Source organism: Cyprinus carpio, chromosome A17 (genome assembly GCF_018340385.1).
Source record: "Cyprinus carpio isolate SPL01 chromosome A17, ASM1834038v1, whole genome shotgun sequence".
Classification (NCBI taxonomy): domain Eukaryota; kingdom Metazoa; phylum Chordata; class Actinopteri; order Cypriniformes; family Cyprinidae; genus Cyprinus; species Cyprinus carpio.
Genome location: NC_056588.1, coordinates 23556354 through 23563117, shown reverse-complemented (window position 1 = coordinate 23563117; position 6764 = coordinate 23556354). Strand labels below are relative to the sequence as shown.

The 6764-nt window shown below is 33.8% G+C and overlaps 1 pseudogene; it reads right to left on the bottom strand.

Moving 5' to 3' along the window:
- Positions 1 to 3328: 3328 nt before the first annotated feature.
- Positions 3329 to 3437, bottom strand: LOC122148447 (annotated as a pseudogene).
- Positions 3438 to 6764: the final 3327 nt, after the last annotated feature.

Here is a 6764-nt window from a genome sequence, read left to right as displayed (position 1 = left end):
GATACATTGGTTGGGGAAATGAACAATGCACTGTTAATAAATCATCAGAGCCTGAGGTGCCCAAACCTTTTAAAACGAGCTTGATGGGCCGAATGTAAATGTTGCATTATATCCAACTATATTATGTTAAATTACACATTTTCCAAAAAGATTCATTCTATATTTCAAAATGAAATAAAAAAATGTTAAAACAAAAAGATAAATTAGAAATGAGGATACTGTTTTAATGTTTGGTTTGGGCACCTGTGATGTCAATAATGTTTTTTAATTATTATGTATCCATATTTTTAGTGAATAGTCATTTTCAAGTCAAGTCACCTTTATTTGTATAGCACTTTATACAATATACTGATTGTCAAAGCAGCTTTACAGTGTCAAAGAGGGAAATAGTTTGTCAATAATGCAAGAAGACAATAACAAAGAGTCATTTTTCCAGCTAAAGTCAGTTCATTGATGATTCAGTGATGTCATCATCCAGTTCAGCTCTCTTCCAATAGTGTCTGTGCAATCATTCAAGCGTCGCCAACTACGCAAGCCAAAGGTGACAGTGGCAAGGAACCAAAACACCATTGGTGACAGAAATGGATAAAAAAAAACCTTGGGAGAAACCAGGCTCAGTCGGGGGGCCAGTTCTCCTGTGGCCAGACGAAACCAGCATGGTGTGGTTTAATTCCAGGCTGCAACAGACTCATCTTGTTCCTGTGGTCTTGTGCTGATGGTTGTCGAAGTGATGAGGTCTTCACAGGGTATCTGTCTCTGGGGCACATCTAGTTGATATGGTCTTCGCTGACATTCAGGGCTGAAGAGATTATCGCTAAGTGCTGATCCACCATCTGATCTGGATCTATATGGCTACGGCTACCTTGGAATAAGAATGAAAGAGTGTATTAGCATAGATGCCATTCATCTAAGGATGTAGAGAGTACATCGGGTGTCATGGGAAGTGTTTCCGGTTTCGGGTTGACCTGTATTTAATGCAGTCTAACAGTCCTTTAACAGATTTGAATTAGAAGTGGTGGCTTAATGTTTACATGTTGCTTCAGGAAAATTTTTAGATTTTCACATTTGGCCCTTTTTTTGGAAGAAATCAGGCTGTGTTATTTTTTGCTGATTAATGTAGTTTTTTTGTTGAAGAAATGTTGGATATATTGCTATTGTTAGTCAAGCAAATTTCCTTTGGCACAGATAAATGTTAATCTTTGACTCTTTTGATTCATCAAAGAATCTAGAAAAAAAATGTTTTCAGCTGTTTTCAATATTAATAATAATAATGATAACATTTCTTGAACAGCAAATCAGCATATAAGAATGATTTCCGAAGGATCATGTGACACAAAGGACTGGAGTAATGTTCAGCTGAGTCCACAGCATCTGTGCCATAACGGTGATTAACTGAGAAAAAAAAGTCAGCTTGTCCTTCTTTTTCATAAATAAATAAATAAATCAATAAATAAAAAGTAAAAGGCAAAAGTCAAGGTTGCGGTGACGCACTTTGAGAGGAAGTATACTATAGCCTACGTGGGGGTATATTTTTGAATAATTTAAAAACAGAAAAGTTGTGTTTATGGTTTACGAAAATAAATAAATAAATAAATAAAATGTGCTATTGAGCTGATAAGACGCTCTCGTCCTTAATCAGTTTACATATATAAAATAAACAATCAAAATATTAATCAGTTTATATAAAATAAACACAGTCAAAATAAAAAAGTATTATATATCTATATTTATACCTATATATTTAGGATTTATACAGTATATATACACTACCAGTCAAAAGTTTTGAACAGTAAGATTTATAATGTTTTTTTTTTCTCACTAAACCTGCATTTATTTGATCCAAAATACAGCAAAAGCAGTAATATTGTAAAATATTTTTACTATTTAAAAAAAACCTGCTTTCTATGTGAATATAATTTAAAATGTAATTTATTCCTTTGATTTCAAAGCTGATTTTTTAGCATCATTACTCCAGACTTCAGTGTCACATGATCCTTCAAAAATCATTCTAATATTCTGATTAGCTGCTCAAAAAACATTTCTTATTATCATTATGTTGAAAACAGCCGAGAAGATTTCTTTCAGGTTTTTTTTTTTTTTTTTTTTTTTTTTTGACGAAGAGAAAGTTCAGAAGAACAGCATTTATCTGAAATAGAAATCTTTTCTAATGTTAAAAAATGTCTTTATCATCACTTTTGTTTTAAGATAAATAATGATCTTTGGATCTTTCTATTCATCAAAGAATCCAAAAAAAAAATAAACTCAAATGTTTTAAATATTGTTATTAATAATAATGATAAACGTTTCTGGAACAGCAAATCAGCATATTAATGATTTCTGAAGGATCATGTGACACAAAGGACTGGAGTAATGATGCTGAAAATTTTGCTTTGAAATCAAATGAATTAATTACATTTTAAAATATTGTCAAATAGAAAGCTGTTATTTTAAATAATAAAACATATATTACAATATATCTGCTTTTGCTGTATTTTGGATCAAATAAATGAAGGTTTGGTGAGCAGAAGTGAATTCTTTAAAAAACATAAATATCTATACTGTTATATATATATATCAATATATAATATTTAAATGAACACACACACACACACACACACACACACACACACACACACACACACACACACACACACACACATTAACTGCCTACTGAAACAAATGAAATATTTTGTCTGTTTTTTACCACTTACCAACATCAGAGAACAATGAACATGAGAATGTGTTGTTGTGTTGTTAAATGAGAGAAATCTTAACTTAAAATCTAAGAGGGTACTTTTCGTAGCCTATAGTTTATGTCTATGGGGTTCGGCTGACAAACAAGTTTGGGAACCTCTTAAGTTGAAGAGAGGAGTGTCATTTAGAAAAGAGCATGTAGCGTTCAAGAGGTTTACTGTGTGTAGTTGTAGTGGAGGGTTGTCCAATCCTGCTCCTGGAGGGCCACTGTCCTGCAGAGTTTAGCTCAAACACCAATAAAACGCACCTTAACCAGCAAATCAAGGTCTTAGTAGGTATACTAGAAAGATCCAGGCAGGTGTTTTGAGGCAAGCTGGAGCTAAAGTCAGCAGGACAGTGGGCCTCCAGGAGCGAGATTGGACCACCCCGTTGTACAGCGAGAAAAATGATTGTCAGTCGCCCCCTTGAGGATAAAGCAAGAACGACTAGGCTGAGCTGTCCTTTGTCACACCACGAGCAGAAATGCGGCACAGAAAAGGCAAAATGAAAAGATGGAAGCAATCAGTTTAAAGGAGCAACCATCAAAGCTGAGCATTGGGGAAGTGTGTTAGCTGAGTAGTGAAGGAAAAGCAAAAGCTTACAGCACCTGGTATTCCCAGGCGGTCTCCCACCCAAGTACTAACCAGGCCCGACCCTGCTTAGCTTCCGAGATCGGACGTGCTCAGGGTGGTATGGCCGTAAGCAAGTGTTACGGTCCAGATCGAGCTATTTAAAGAAGACACACTGGCAGCACCCCTACACGAATCGCCCGGCATTGACAAGCGGCCCGGGCTGAAGCTGAAAGAGAAAAGGTCCACTTCAAGTGTTTTCATGTCTTTTAAAAGTTTTTTTTCCTCCCCAAGAAAAATTCCCGCTTCGATGAAAGTTCAGCTGAGTCCACAGCATCTGTGCCATAACGGTGATTAACTGAGAAAAAAAAGTCAGCTCGTCCTTCTTTTTCATAAATAAATAAATAAATAAATAAGCAAAAAGTAAAAGGCAAAAGTCAAGGTTGCGCACTTTGAGATGAAGTATACTATAGCCTACGTGGGGGTATATTTTTGAATAATTTAAAAACAGAAAAGTTGTGTTTATGGTTTACGAAAATAAATAAATAAATAAATAAATAAAATTAGGCATTGAGCTGATAAAACGCTCTCGCCCTTAATCAGTTTACATATTTAAAATAAACAATCAAAATATTAATCAGTTTTATATAAAAAAAAAACACAGTCAAAATAAAAAAAAAAAAGTATTATATATCTATATTTATACCTATATATTTAGGATTTATATATATATACGTACACTACCAGTCAAAAGTTTTGAACAGTAAGATTCATAATTTTTTTAAAGATTTTTTTTTCTGCTCAATAAACCTGCATTTATTTGATCCAAAATACAGCAAAAGCAGTAATATTGTAAAATATTTTTACTATTTAAAAAAACCCTGCTTTCTATGTGAATATAATTTAAAATGTAATTTATTCCTTTGATTGCATCATTACTCCAGACTTCAGTGTCACATGATCCTTCAAAAATCATTCTAATATTCTGATTAGCTGCTCAAAAAACATTTCTTATTATCATTATGTTGAAAACACCCGAGAAGATTTCTTTCAGGTTTTTTTTTTTTTTTTTTTTTTTTGATGAAGAGAAAGTTCAGAAGAACAGCATTTATCTGAAATAGAAATCTTTTCTAACATTAAAAAATGTCTTTATCATCACTTTTGTTTTAAGATAAATACTGATCGTTGGATCTTTCTATTCATCAAAGAATCCAGAAAAAAAATCTCAAATGTTTTAAATATTATTATTAATAATAATGATAAACGTTTCTGGAACAGCAAATCAGCATATTAATGATTTCTGAAGGATCATGTGACACAAAGGACTGGAGTAATGATGCTGAAAATTTTGCTTTGAAATCAAAGGAATTAATTACATTTTAAAATATTGTCAAATAGAAAGCTGTTATTTTAAATAATAAAACATATATTACAATATATCTGCTTTTGCTGTATTTTGCATCAAATAAATGAAGGTTTGGTGATCAGAAGTGAATTCTTTAAAAAACATAAATATATACATTACTGTTATATATATATATATATATATATATATATATATATATATATATATATATATCAATATATAATATTTAAATGAACACACACACACACACACACACACACACACACAACTGCCTACTGAAACAAATTAAATATTTTGTCTGTTTTTCACCACTTACCAACATCAGAGAACAATGAACATGAGAATGTGTTGTTGTGTTGTTAAATGAGAGAAATCTTATCTTAAAATCTAAGAGGGTAATTTTCGTAGCCTGTAGTTTATGTCTATGGGGTTCGGCTGACAAACAAGTTTGGGAACCTCTTAAGTTGAAGAGAGGAGTGTCATTTAGAAAAGAACATGTAGCGTTCAAGAGGTTTACTGTGTGTAGTTGTAGTGGAGGGTTGTCCAGTCCTGCTCCTGGAGGGCCACTGTACTGCAGAGTTTAGCTCAGACACCAATAAAACGCACCTTAACCAGCAAATCAAGGTCTTAGTAGGTATACTAGAAAGATCCAGGCAGGTGTGTTGAGGCAAGCTGGAGCTGAAGTCTGCAGGACAGTGGCCCTCCAGGAGCGAGTTTGGACACTCCGTTGTACAGCGAGAAAAATGATTGTCAGTCGCCCCCTTGAGGATAAAGCAAGAACGACTAGGCTGAGCTGTCCTTTGTCACACAGCGAGCAGAAATGCGGCACAGATAAGGCAAAATGAAAAGAAAGAAAAGATGGAAGCAATCAGTTTAAAGGAGCAACCATCAAAGCTGAGCATTGGGGAAGTGTGTTAGCTGAGTAGTGAAGGAAAAGCAAAAGCTTACAGCACCTGGTATTCCCAGGCGGTCTCCCATCCAAGTACTAACCAGGCCCGACCCTGCTTAGCTTCCGAGATCGGACGAGATCGGGCGTGCTTTTTTTTTTTTTTTTTTTTTTTTTTTTATTCAATCATTTCACATTTCACATATACATGACTTCCAATACATATCGCATCATATCATATTCACTCCATCTATATTCATTATAGAGTCTCACCCTCCATTAGACACCCCCACCTACAAGCCCAATTATCCAGGCATATTTACCATATGTTCTTTAAAACATTGCAGAACTATCGCATAATTCCCAGTAATTATATTATAAAACCCCTCAGTTTGCCCATTCATACTTAAATATTCATACAGGATCTGTATATTCCGTTCCAATGTCCTTCTAAAGAAATCCCACATATCAATATTACCCTGTTTTCCTTTCATGACATTACGTCTACCCCATATTGCATACCTCGCCACGTTTAAAATAAAATTGACAATATATTTATTTTTGCCTCTTCCTTTTAAACCCAGCAAAAATACCTTATACCATTCAATTTGTTGTTCAATTTCCTCTCCCAAGATTCCCTCTACAAACAATTTAATTTCCCTAATAAAATCCTGAAGCTTTGAACACAATAAAAACAAATGTAGCACACCTTCATCTTCCTTTCCACAGACATCACATCTTGCATTCTGTACCATCCTCATTTTACATAACCTCATTTTTGTATAGATTACATTATGTCTTAGGAGAAAATTAAAATTCTCAATCGTTGGATCCATGTACCTTATTCTTAAATTTCCCCAAATGTCATCAACTTCAGTCCCTGGGAATAACCTATTCCAAAAACCATTTGCTATTGGTTGAACAAAAACCCTCCTTCTAAAGAAATTATAAAACACTTTTAAAGAACATGATTGAATTAAAATTTTACTCTCGCTTTCTCTAAAACACACTTCAACCTTTCCCAGTCCTTCATCCCCTTTTATTATTCCTTCTATCCATTCTTTTGGAATTGCTTTTTTTATTTGATCAAATTGTTGTTTCACCATACGTCTCTCTACCTCTTCCCCAATCCCCTCAATTTCATCTATTATTCCTTGCAATGGTATAAAAACATCTATAACCTCATACAGAATATCTCTTACTTTAATTA